Source organism: Passer domesticus, chromosome 3 (assembly GCF_036417665.1).
Source record: "Passer domesticus isolate bPasDom1 chromosome 3, bPasDom1.hap1, whole genome shotgun sequence".
Classification (NCBI taxonomy): domain Eukaryota; kingdom Metazoa; phylum Chordata; class Aves; order Passeriformes; family Passeridae; genus Passer; species Passer domesticus.
Window position 1 is genome coordinate 51,347,563 of NC_087476.1, and position 13,704 is coordinate 51,361,266.

General features: G+C 42.6%; 1 protein-coding gene across 3 annotated transcripts in view; it reads left to right on the forward strand.

Moving 5' to 3' along the window:
• Positions 1–1,102: 1,102 nt before the first annotated feature.
• Positions 1,103–13,704, forward strand: part of PKIB (cAMP-dependent protein kinase inhibitor beta) — a 53,548-nt gene continuing 40,946 nt past the window's right edge. The window contains exon 1 of one of the 3 annotated variants that reach the window (XM_064413055.1): positions 1,103–1,320. The gene's annotated coding sequence lies outside the window, so the exon portion shown is untranslated. Of the gene's footprint in view, positions 1,440–1,663; positions 1,736–13,704 lie in introns of those variants that run through there. The other 2 variants (XM_064413056.1, XM_064413052.1) reach the window with 2 other exon arrangements.

Genomic DNA, 13,704 nt, shown 5'->3' on the forward strand with positions numbered 1-13,704 from the left:
TTCTGAATAAACCTTCCTTATAACCTGGAAAAGGAAAGGCACCTACCAGTTATTTTTGTCATTAAGCTAAAAATAGTAGTCATAAGAGGATTTTTTGAGAAATCAAGCCATCTGCCCAAATAATGAAATAAATTACAAAGAAATGAATCATTAAAGAAGATACAGCAAATTATATTCCAAGAAAAATGTTTTAGAGGGAGTATTGGCAGGACTCCAAACTACAGCTCTTGTACTTTAAGAGGACATTTGGAAAGATGTAATAAAAATGGAACATAATCAACCAATTCTAAGCCATCACCTGAGTTATTTGGTGTTTAAAGTTCCCATTGTAAATAGGCTTACTTTAACCACAAGTCTTAAACAATGTTAAAAATAGATCCTAAGTATTCTAGGTCATGCCAGAAATATGTAAGAAATAAAACCAAGGGATTTTAGGTTTATGAAAGCCAACCTCATTTTCAAAATGGAATAAAATTCTAATCCTCCGTTTCTCTGTATTTGTTATTATAAATAAATATGATAAAAAGTTTGACATGGTTTGTAGTGCAAACACTGAAAAACACAGGTAAGATACCCACCTTTGTCTGCATTTGTCCAGTTCTCAGAATATAAATGGAAAGTTTCTGAGTATAAATGGAAAATCACTGTGCAGATTCCCTTTTCATTTGGTTCTGACTGGATATAGGGAACAGCTGGATTAAATCTCATATGTATATGTATATGTATATAGATAGATTGACTGTAGTGTGATTTTTAAATCTGTTTAAAGTGATTTCAAAAGAGAGAGCCTCGAGTCCTTTTGGTACAATTAAAAAAAAAAAAATAAAAACCCAACCAACAAATCTATGTTGTGCTCAAAATATCTAAATCTTTTAAAAAGCTTTCAAAGCCAGTTTGGTATAATGTGGTAGAATATGCCTGAAGATGTTAATTTTGTGTTTCCACTGAACACAGTCTTAAGACAGACAACTTGCAGCACTCTTCACAGGGCACCATTTTAAAGTGGAAAACGGCAAAGACTGCTGTTTCCAGGCCAAGGCTGGATTTTTCCAAACTCCTGCATGAAGGCATGTCCCGGAGGCCGGCAGCCTTGACAGAGGCGTGCAGCTGCACCACGGCCTCTCCCTGTGCGACGTAACAAGGCTCGGAGCCAAAAAGGGTCACACATGGCCACATCCAGGTGCCAACTTTTTGTCACACGCTCGCTGCTTGCGTCGGGCAGGAGTGGGAGGATGTCCTGTGTCATTTTGCTGGTGCAGTTTGAGGGACTGCAGCCAAAAAGAGAGGAAAGAAAAGGGAGTAAAGTCAGCAAAGCTCCAGGTAAGAGCTGTTTCCCCTGTTGTTTTCAGAGCACCGGGACTGCTCCTTCCTCCCCCATCACTTTGCAGCGGGACAGCTCTGCGCGCTGTGAGGGCAGCGGGGACAGGGACCCTCGGCAGGTGCGTCCCTCCGCGCTGGCTGCCGGGGATGGGGGGGTGTCCCAGCCCGGTGCCCTCTCCCGGCGGCAGCGGCAGCCCGAGCCAGCCGGGGCTCGCTGCTGTGGGGACTGGTGCCCCACGCCGGCCGCCTCCAGGCTGCGGCCCGCCCTCGCTGCTCCCGCCGGGACGGGCGCGCCGGGGGGCGGGCACGGCATCCCGCCGCCTCCCGGGCGGCACCCGGCACCGCATCCCGCCGCCCCGGGCACGGCCGCGGCTCCCGGCGCAGCGCCATCCCAGGGCAGGACCTGCGGCGCCGGGTGAGGGCGGCGGCGGCGGGGGAAGCCGGGGCCGGGCGGGGGGCGAGAGGCGCGGGCGGGTCCCGCTGCGGCCGGGCCGGGGCTGCCGGGGCTGGATCGGCCGGCCGGGAACATCCCGCAGGAGCGGAGGGGCCGCGCGCCCTGCGCCCGCCAGCCGGAGCGTTCCCGGCGGCGCGGAGTGCCCGGGTACCTGAGCGTCCCTGCCGGCCCTGGGCAGCCCTTCGGCACCGAAGGGAACGGGAGAAGTTTGGAGCGGAGGGCGGGCGAGGAGCGGGGAAGCTGCTGGGGAGGGTGGTCCCGTGGCCGAGCACCGTGTCCCAGTTCTTCGGGATAGGTCGCGGGTGATCTGGCTGTGCCTCCCTGCCCTGGGTGCTCCCGGACTGACCGGGTTTAATGTTTCTTAGCGCCAGGTATTATTAAGCTTTCGGGGAAGCCGCTAATCGGTGTCATACATAGGCTGCCTCTCATCGGGAAGGAAACTGAAATGACTTTTTCTCCGGCAGAAAAGCAATCAGAAGCGCGCCAGGTGCGATTTTTAAGCACGTCTCCTTCCTGAAATTATGTTTAAATGGTCAAATTAGTCAGTGGTGGCAACACGAAGGCTAGAGAGTAATTTACTGATTAGGTATATTAGAACACGTATTTGAAGTATAAGCCTTGCACATGAAGTCCATCATTTAAGTTGGACGGACACGATAATGAACAACTAACATGCAGTTTGTGGATGCAAAATATATTCCTAGAAGGCCACTTAAAATGCATCACCGACTTTCAGCTTTCTGTGTTTGCAAGGAATGTCCTTGTATTTGGATCACATGCAAGACAGGAATTTTTTTATTCCTTCTGATTGCCACAGAATGTTGGCCATAAGAGAATTTTTCTTAATCCAGTTATAAATGATGCTTCTTAGCAGTTGTTGAAGTCATTTGTGGACTCTGCAGAGCAGGCAAGTGTTTTTAGCAAACAGAGAAGTGAAAAAGTATTAAAAATTCCTGAAGCAGTGGATAAAATTACTGTGTACCTTTGGGAGCATTGTGGTTAGGACTGGTTAATGTGGAAGTAGGGCATATTGACTTACACAGTATAACTTCATCACCTTCTGTATCTAGGGAAAAAAAAAACATTTCTTGATGAAAAATTTGATCATAACAGAGACCTTAAAAACAGCTGAAGGAAAGACGATGACACTTTGTTTACCTTTTCTAACTGAAGAAGTCATGGGGATGAGAATGGTCTGAGATAGTGAGTTTTTTTGTTTCAACTTATAATACTCTTTTTGAAGTTTTGAAGTTGAATGTGCATGCCGTAATGTTTTTGAAATATTACATTGTGGTTGATAGCAAATACTTACATATTTAAGTAAGATAATTTGAACCTTAATTATAAATACTCACATAACTTCTAAAAGCACACAATTTAGTGTACTATTAGAGTGAAGACCTTGGTTTTGTAATACATCCTGTTGGAACAGAGACCAGTCTCTTTTCTTTTTTCTTTTTCTTTTTTTTTTAGTTAGATGTGTCATGTCAGTTACAAATTAAGGCAAAACAGCATAACACATCAGTATGCTATAAAAATATGCATGAACTTGAAATTCACAATAAACTTTAAAAACATTGATGCAAATCATGAAATGCAGAGAAACTCAGGTCATATTGTTAATGTGTCTGAAAGTGCAAAACTCCCTTGTGTCCATTCACTGACTATCCTGTTAGCAAATAATATTTTCTGTTAGTATACTGATGAAGGTTTTTAATGAGCCTTTCAGAATGTAACTGTTTCCTTCAGTTTCTAAAATGTGGGGTGGAAAAATCTGTGAGGAATCATTTGTATAGTTATCTCCACCAGCTAAAGATCATGTGTTCCCTGAACTCCTGCTGGCCTTTTTGTTGTACTTTGTTGATTTCTCCTCCTGGTGAAGATGCCTCAGGACCACACTCAGTTCTCTGGGCGCAGCTTCCTCTTGACTGGCTTTGGGGGGAAAGTGAGGGACACTGGTGTGTTCTCTACACTTTTTGATGTCCAAAGAGCCTCTGTGCATTGCAGCTTCTCCCTAGGGTACACCTCGTTCTCTCAAGGAGTTTTGTGAGCAGTAGAACAGTTCAGGATTTTGGACTGATTTTTTGCACTCTGTGGCATCCAGACTGGCCACTCAGACCCGTGGGGTCACCCCCACCACTGAAAGGGGAGAATTACAAAAATAAATCCAAGTGATCTTGTCTGGTAGAAGTATTTAGACAGTCAAACATCTGTGTTAGAATGGATTAAGATTCTGGCATTTGCGTTTTTACAAGGGGATCATCCAGATTTTCATTGCAGCCTAAGAGTGTGGCTTAGCAGGAATCCTAGAAAGTCAGAAATGGTGATCTGTTTGTGAAAAGCTCCCAAATCTGGCTTTCCTCACGTGAAATAATGTCTTCTGTACTTGACTTTAAAATTCTAGTTTTAGAAGTTTTTCCCATTTTAGATTTATGTTTGTTATTTCTTCCCTTCTGCCCTGACTATATTAATTTCAGCCTGGTTTCCTAAGGAGATGAAGCTGAAACAATAATAATGCTGTCTGACTGATAGCTCCCCTCATTGCCTTGGTATATTTTGTTTACCCTTGGGGATTAATTTCTGCCAATAAAAGCAGAAGAACAGAGATTTCAAAGTGATGAAATTTTACAAACCTCAAGGCTTCTGGTGGCCAGGGAGATGAGGGACATGCGGTTTATGCCCCCACTGAAGGAAGCACTGTAGCAAGAATTCAGCTTAATAGACATCAGAAAATTTGTGTGGGTGCTCCATAGGATGCTGAGCTTTATAACTTCTGCTGCTCAAGGCTTGGTGATTATATCTTTCAATTCTTTGCTCCATGGGAGTGCACAGTTGTGGAAGTTTTGATCCTGCCTTTTTTTCTCCATAGTCCTCTCAAAGTAAGCTCAATAGGTCTGAGATGTTTCTGATAATGAGCTATGAATACAAACCCTGTCGTTCCTCATCTTCATAAGCTGTTGTGTTGCTTTCCTTGTCCATAATTTAATACTTCCTGATACAGGGTTGATTGCCAGTAGTGCAATAATTTTCTTTGTTTTCTTGACTCAGTGCAAACACTCGATTACTGTGGTCACAATAAAGCCCAGCTTCTTCCACAATCAGTTTCTCTCAATTGCTTACAAGTTTTTGTTTAGTCTTTAATTTGCTTCCTACTGCCACTGCTGTTTCTTCTGGTTAAGGCTACATCTGAACATCCTCTTCTGCTTTTTTCTGCACAGCAGGATGCTATAGCACTCTCCCCGTGTCATGAGAAGGATAATGGAGGAGAAATATGAAAAGGTGTTGTGAGCTTATCTAGCAAGATCTTTATGAATACATGTGCTTTTATTGACTTTTAAGTGGTGGTTTTTGTTCTGATTATTTGTTTTGTTACACAACTGAGGATTGCCCATTTTCTCCTTTCTTGTCTTGCCAACATTAATAGCATCACAATACTTGTGTGTCTTTTCTCTTTCATTATCTCCCTATAAAATTACTGTGGGTAGGTTTCTTTGAGGTGGTTGTGTTTGGTTGATTTTTTTTTTTAATTTTTAATTTTTATTTTCTTTAGAAAGATTTAATAGTGTATTACGTTGATTTGCTATGTTTTTTCCTGTTGTAGAAATTGTATCAAATGGCCTTGCTCTCTGGGCATGAATGTACATATATAAATGAAATTAATTTAATAAAATGCTCACTGGATAATGTTGATTTCTTTGAAAATATTTTTCTGCATTTACATTGCACAAAGCTCTCCTTCTAGATCTTTTACAATCATTTATGTATATTAAAGCCTTCATTCCCCACTAAAGACAGAGCACCACTGTGTTTCTAAAGTAATTCCATTTGACTTTATTCTTTTGTTTGATATTAGCAAGAGGAAGGACAAGGTGCCTAGTGATGTCTTTTTTTCTAGGAACAAGCACAAACCCTTCTGTGGGGTCTTGCCCCGCCTCATCCTCTTGCACTTGGATGGAGCCAAACATCCTTCCCTGCTGCAAGGAGCTGGCCTCCCGGCAGCCCCACACGGCTCTCCCTGTGCTCCAGGTAGCTGCCACACCGCAGCCTGGGCTGGGTGCCTCCCAGCTGGTGCCAGAGACAGCTCCCACAACAGTTTCTCACCAGTGGTTGCATCGCTCCCAGAAACGTGGGATGCAGCCTGCTTCATTTCAAATGCATCCAAGGGATGGATCTTAAAACCATGCCAGTGGAAGTGTTTAACTTGTGCTGTGGTGAAAGATTGGGTAGGACGTGCAAACTTGTGCCCTTACCTTGGCAGGGCAGAGAAGGGCAGTGGCATCCTGCAGAGAGGGAGTGTGGCCTCTGCCCAGAGACCAGGGCAGGGCTGGAGTGGGCTGGCAGCAGGAGTCCTTCACATGGTTTAGCTGTGGCTGAGGCAGTGCATCTGACTGCAGCCAAAAAAAACAGTCAGCAAAGGGAGGTGATGATTTTACCAGGGTCAGGTTTGCACTGTACGTGTGGAGACAGACCTTGAGCAGCCTTGGGATGTGGAGCTCTGGCCAAGTGCACCCAGGCTGAAGCACTTTGACAGGAGGATTTCAGCTGGCTTCCCAGAGCACAAAAAGCACTAAATATATGCAGCAGAGGTTTTCTGCATGTTTGCTTTGGTATGTGACATCTTTCCATGCTGAACTCAGAGGTAGAGGCAGTTTCTGTGCTGGGTTGCACTGCAAGGATGCAGCTCTGAATGAAAAATATTCCATTTTCTGCATCCCTAGGAAGATCCCAGAAAAACAATTGCAGATCAGGGATCACTTGCTTTTTTCTTTTTGATGCTTCTTCTTTTAATCTACAGATTAAGCAGTATTTACTACACATATAATTATAGCAAAGCTATCTCTGTTGTCTTTCCCCATCCTGTCCACATATTCCATCCAACAGAGGAAGGTGAAGTGGGTTTACAGTACACAGTGGTGTTTATGCTTGCAGTTCTAAACACCTGCTGAGACAGAACAGAGGGAATAATTTATACTGCTTTCCAGCCCACATGGACAAACGGGTAGCCTTTTATTTTAGCCTTTTTCAATTACCTTTGCAACGAATTCACAACATTCTGTTGGAAATCCAGAAGTTTGTCCATAGGCTCCTGAGCAACCTGGAACTGTGATTAGTAATGCAGCTTTGGAGTTATTGAAATGCCCTTGGAAGATGTGCAGCATTCAACACCATACAGCTTGGTGTTCTGTCTGTATAAAGTTCTGCCCTTTGCTCAGGCTCAATGTCCCTTTTAAGTTTTGTTTTGCCTGCTTTGGAGTCTTGTGTCATTTGTATCCCTTAGCTGAGCACCTGACCCATTGATATTTTTTGTCCTTTTCATTACAAGGTACCTTGGTCTTGCTCAGACAGATGCAGAAACATTGGCAGCTCTTAAATATTTCATACTAACTGATGAAATTCCTCTGTGGTATTTCACTGAGTGATGACAAAGAGATTGTCATTGAGATGATTCTTTACCCTTCCTCTGCCTTATCAAAAATAGCTTTAGTTCCTGGGCAATACATAGTATGCTTTGTTCATAAGCAATTTCTGTCTATAAAGGTGGATTTTATAGTTCTTAATTAAGGGAGTTTCCATTAAATAGTGTTGGTAAGATTTTTCTTGGAAGTATACCTTTGTATGTCTCTTCTGTCTCTTGCGGATGAGGTTTGGTTGGGTAAGAGGACTAAAGGAAGCACAAGATGGGAAGATGATGTCTAGAAATTCTGTCTCTGAAAATAGTGTTTAATTTAGAATTTCCTCCATAGTAAAAGGATATGGTTTGCCTGAAGTATACATACTTCTCAGGTCTTAGCCAGTTGTGAGTAGCATTGTTTGCTTTGGCAGATGACACAAAAAGTGTTAAGCGATCATATGGCACTTCATCTTGATTTAAGTCCACAATACAGTGGGAGTGCTGAAGTTTCTCTGCTGTTTGTATGAATAGAAACTTTGAGGACTGGCTTTATAAACTGCTCAAAAAAAAAAAAAAAAAAAAGGAAAGCCACCCTGGAATTGAAGAGCAGGGCAGAGGTCTGCAATTGTTGCCATTTCTTCCAGAGGATGGATGGGATGCTGTCACAGAGACAACTTGTGATGGGAAGACTCTGATTTAGCTGCAACCCTGCCTGTAGCAGAGTCAGGCTTGGACACGGGATTGTGGTTCCCTGGACACAAGGAGTCAGATGATGTTGTGGAGTGTGTCACCTTTCTCGTTTCCTTGCAAAACAGGATGCACTCTCCTCCAGGGAAGGAGCCATTTTCTAGAGTATTGAAAGCATGATGGTCATGGCTGGAGTAGTTGCCCCATGAGGAAAGGCTGAGGGACAGGCTGGCTCAGTCTGGAAGAAGATGGCTCTGGAGGTGCTGGCAGCAGCCCCTGGTACCACAGGGAGGGAGGTGATAAAAAGAGAGCCAAAGGCACAGGAGGCATCAGCTGGCCCAATCCAGAGGGGTTCAGATGGTGCACAAGGAAAAGACTCTGAGGAGGCAGGGTGTGGGCTGCCCACAGTGGCGGTGCCAGGTCTGCTCCGGGGCATTCCATCCCCCAGGGAGCACAGCTGTGACCAGCCTCATCTGACCTTGACTGATGGACTGCTGACCAGTGACTGCTGGACCAGGGAATCCTGAGCCCTGTCCAGAGTTGTCCCATGACCCTGTCATTCCAAGCTCAAAGCTGAGCCTCTGAAAAGTTGCTGTGAAGCCTTTGTTACAATCATCTATGCATGAAAAACATAACAGGGAAGAGGAACCTTATTTAACAGACTGAAAGAAGGCCAGTTGACAGTACCTTTAATAAGAAATAACAGATGCTAGCAACAGCATAGTGGTTCACAGTCCGTGCCTTAAAATGTCTTGCTAATACAGTCTGCCTTAGATATGGTTAAATTCAGTGTTGTAAAACAATTTCTAAGTGTATGACATGTGATCTCTTTCGGACTTCAAGTCTAATTCAGTCTGCTGCAGCCTTTGTTCACTTAGGAAAATCTTTCTTCAAGGAACAATACAGTGTAATAAAAATGCAGGGACTTCTGTAAACATGTTTTGCTAAAGCTTTAATGTGATTGTTATGTTCTCTGTTCAAAAATGAAACACTGAGCCTACTGCTTTCTTGGAAGCAGGCATCATGTGCAATGGTGTGACGTTAAAAGTAAAGTCCCTAAGTGGGGATGGGGTCTTCTAATGTGTCTCACTTGTTTTTCTTCCTGGAAAGGTCAGGTGTTAGAAATTCTGTTGTTACCACCCTTCTGATATTTTCTCTAAACTTCTTCTCAGAAGAGCTGGATTGCAGTGAAACCTCTTGGTAACAAAGGCTCCAGAGAAGACAGCCACTGACTAATCTATTATTAAGAATGTGAGTTGCTTCTGTTTAACAAAAAAATACTAAAGAACCATGCCAAAAAGTAAACTATAAGCAATTGCTTCTACAATAAATGGAGCTTCATTTAAGCAAACATCAAGCAAAAAGCTCCTGTATATGTTGTCAAAGCTGTTTCATAAGCAGTGATTGAACATGTGTTCCCTGAGTAACATAAAAGAGTTGGCATTAAGAAGCCAGTGGTGCTTTCAACCACTTCCCCTCTCTTCCCCATCATTACTCAGAAACTGTCACTAAAAGTGCTTGCTGTTTACCTCAGAGAGCTTAAAAAAGCTTAAAAAATGAGTAAGTGAGGGTTGGAGGAATATTTGTTTTCTTTCCCCTTGTACTTGCATTTGTTTGCGGGAAAAGCTAGAATTGTAGAAAGAATTAAATTGAATAAAAATAATTCTCAGCCAATTTCTAATGGAAACAACCTATCATTGTTGTGATTGGAAGGTCTCCACTTGAACACAGAAGGTGTTTATCATAAGGCATGATGCTTTTAGGAGAAAGCATCACTGAAAAGGCAATGCTGGCTTTTTCTGCTCTGAATTGGTAGCTTTATTATTTGCAGTTTGAAGAGAGGGTACATGCTGTCCACGCAGTTCCTTTTATTAATGAGCAACTCACTTTTATGTTTCTTCTCTCCTTCTGGATTCTCATTAGTTACAGGTAGCTGGAAGTAACACTCCAAAGTAAAACAGAATAAATTGGATGGTGTGTTTCTCAAACAGATTTCCCAAGAGACTTGGTGTGTTCTATTTTAGCAAGTTTTTAAGCTAAAAAAAAATTAAGATTATTATGATACTAATATTATTATACTGATTCATTTTGCTTTACTGAGTATTAAAATAACTCCAAATGGAAACCTACTTGCTGTAATCCCATTTAAGGAGATACAATTTCTTGGGTTGAGTCAACTATAATAATTCACACATCCTAGCATGGAAATTGAATGTTGTTACAGAAACTTACTTATCTTGAAGGGATGTAATGAGACATTCAGCTATATATTAATTGTGTTAATTAAGTGACTGGTTAACAATGCAGCCATTGTAGAGAGGTAAATTTGGTCATATCAAGGGAGAATGAAGAAAGCTGGAGGCCTCTTTAGTAGAAGTTGGTGGACTACAGAACATAGAAGAAAGCTGAACAAATTTATCCAGCTGATCAATTTTGCACATCCACATGAAGTGATATCCGCCTCATGATTCTGACAACCAAAAAAGTCAATTAAAACTTCACACCTTAATGATTTTAAAAGTTGCTTGTTCTTTAGATTTTTTGTAAAACCTAGAACCTGGTGTTTTATTGCTTAAAATTAAATAAATGCTCTGGAAGAACTGAAAGATGAGATTTAGAGATGCTCCTTTTTTTTTTTTTTTAATAAAGCTTTTTTTTGCTTAATGGCTTGATTAATGTTTACTGTAAATATTAACTATGCATTTTTTCTAGGCATATATTTTGAGTTATGGTAATGGTTAATTTATTTTTTTAATCTGTATCTTGGCCTCATGTCTGTACCTTTTCAGGATTTAAGAAAAAGGATGTAAGATTAGAGGTGATTCAAAGCAAATTTTAAAAATGTCAATTTTAATTTGAATGGCTCACTGCCTCCCCACCCCACCTCTCACCTCTCCTCCCAGTGCTGTTGCATTTGCTTAAAGCCATCAAAAAGCTGGGATATCCAGCCCAGGCTGCCTTTCAGTGCAGGATGGAGTGCATTTGTTACTGCTCTATTCCTGGTTGAGAACTGGAGAGCAGAGATAACAGCCGGCACTGGCAGTGCCGTCTCTGGGGCAAAGGATGCCTCCCGTAATCCCAGTTTCCTTGTTCAGCCTTCCCAGTGCCAGTGTTTCATGGGGGAAGCGCAGCGAGGCTGACAGCCCGAGCTGCCATCTGACAGGAGTGACATTCCATGTACGGATGGCAGCAGAGCCCTTGGCTGGGGCTGTGACGGGGGAGGCAGTCCAGCCTTCAGGCTTAGAAAAGCAGGAACCCCTCAAAGATGGAATGTAATTACCATCTGAAGTTAAGCTGTTCCCAAAATGGGGATATTTGTTCAGATGTCTTACCAGGAGCTGGCAGGGGGATCCAGCTTGACTCCTCCTGTGCCAGTCTGAGCTGCTCCAGCAAGACAGCAGGTCCAGTCTATTCACACAACTGAACAAAAGAGGTGCAGGGCGAGACCTCGTTCTGGTTTTGGGGCAAAGGCCTCCACAGCAGAACACATAGAGACATGCTCTTTGGTTGGAGTAGGTCTTTTTAAGGCTCCATCTCCTAAGTGAGAATGTAGCATTCAGAAGCAAGAGGATAGATGGCTCATCACTAAATGGGATGTGATGAGGGGGAAGATGCTCAGCCTCAGGCAGCATGGGAGCTAAAAACAGCTCAGTGGTGTTGCGAGCTGTGTTTGCACAGTGCCAGCACAGCCACTGCTGAACTTGGGAAAGGATGGAGATGTTCTGGAAATGTTCAGAGGACCAAAATCCTCAGGGGGTAATAGCCCTGAAATTAAGGAAAGAATATTATGGCTTGTTCCTGTCTGATTTCAGTATGGGAGTTTCAAAAATTGTTAAGAAAACATGCGTATGGTCTGTATAAAAGGCACATAAGCTTATTTTGAGTGAGGAATATACACAACGCTGTTCTCCTTTTTACATCTCTTCAGAAATTATCTTGGCACATTTTCTGTAGGTTTGTGGTTTTGAATTTAGAGGGGGAGGACGAGGAGGAAGGGAAGCTGAGGTGAGGAGGAAGGGAAGCTGAGAAGAGAGCGCTGCTGGGATATGACAGAGTTTAGCACTGGTTTGTTTGCAAGTGGAAGATGCAGAGGAGCTGCAGTGATGTGTTATATGGTTAATTATGTTTCAGTGTAGCTCTGGAGTTGTGGATCCTAGGAGAAATGCCACTGAACAAATATGGCATTGAGAATTTGTTTGTGAACTGTACCATCTGAAAATATACTTCTCTAGAGAAAAACAGAGCTTAACTGTGCTAAACATTCAACAAACACTTATTGCAACTCCAATTTGAATGTTTAAACTGTGAACAAAATGCCAGGAAACACTCACTAATAATTCTGTGGCATCTGCTTTCTGGAGTAAATTGTGCCCTCATTTTCTAAATTAGAGGAACAAAAATGAGAGTTAATTTTTTTTTTCCCCCTCAGGTCATGCTGCACTTGGTAATAAGTCACTGGTGAACAGCTCATGAGCTGTCTGTGCTTCTTGTCTTGGTTGTTGAGTTTACAGGATGTTTACTTGGAAGCAGCCACCAGTGGGAGAGAGGGGCAGAGCTGAGGTGACAGAGCAGCGAGAGCTCAGGGAACAAGGTCTGTGGCACATGTAAAGGGCTTGAGGACCCCTGTCTGTACATTTTGGCAGTGGACATCAATGTTAGTGAGCAGAGAGAGGAGTGAGATTAAAGGTCAGAATGGTTTTGTTTGGTAACTAAAACGGGCAGGATGTCTGTTGAGAAGAATGGTGGCTGATTAATGAATGTACTTTGGCAACAGCAGTTGCACTCAGGTGTCGTCTCATCTTTTGGGGGCTGTGGCACAGTGTTCCAATGCAGGTACTTATCTTCTTCAAGGTAGAGGACACACTGAATACCATTTTAAATCTTGGGTAGCTCCATCCTCCACTAAAAAATTAATGGATGCTATAAAAATACCAAGGCTAGAATATTTCCTTTGGTCATAAATTTCCCATAGAAAAACTGCTCTGTATTCAACACTTTTAATGCTGGGGTTGGTACTGATACTTGAGTTTGATAGGGTTTATTAAAGTATCATCATTATTTGGAAGAATAAAATTGTCCTGGTGATTTTGCATGATTTTGCACTGCATAAGCAGCAGTGTTGTGTGGTAAAGACTGTCTTATTTTTGTCTCCACAATTCAGGAAGAGCTGGGATGTTACAGTGTACTGGTGAAAATGTATATCCAGAAAATATACTGGTAATCAAACACAAATATCTGTAGGAAAGGTCATCTTAGTTATCAGATGCGTATGCCCTTTTCCCATCTACCAGATTGCTGTTTTAATGGCTCTGGGGTGGCACAGATTTGTGACTAATCCTTCCTTTGAATCAGCAGTGCCTACTGAGATAATGCAGGAATTGTTCAGTTTTAGAAGGATGGATGGTTCAAAATTAAAAAAAATAAAAAACAACCAAGAAACAAACAAGCCAAACAGATCAAAAGAGCTTTTTTATTACACCACCAAACTGATTACTTCTAATTCAGAAATTCATTTAAGCCATTCTTATTTTTCATAACTTGATCTTGAAAGAAGCATCTCTACCATGTAACCCTGATTTTTTTCTGTCTATTTTTTTTTTCCCCTGGGTCTGAGTGGTGAGAGCAGCTATCCAGTTAATCCAGAATGAGCTTCTACAAAGCCTAGATGTGTGGGCTCACAGTACCTCCAGGCAGCATAGCAAGTGCCACCTTATCCAAGGACATAAACACCACTGGCTTTGGCCTAACACCTCCACCTCGGCTTGGTGGATTTATGGCTATCTGTGGCCACAATTTCTACTCATCTTCAGCCTTTACTTCAGCCTGATGATGAGCCACATCTTGCTGTCAG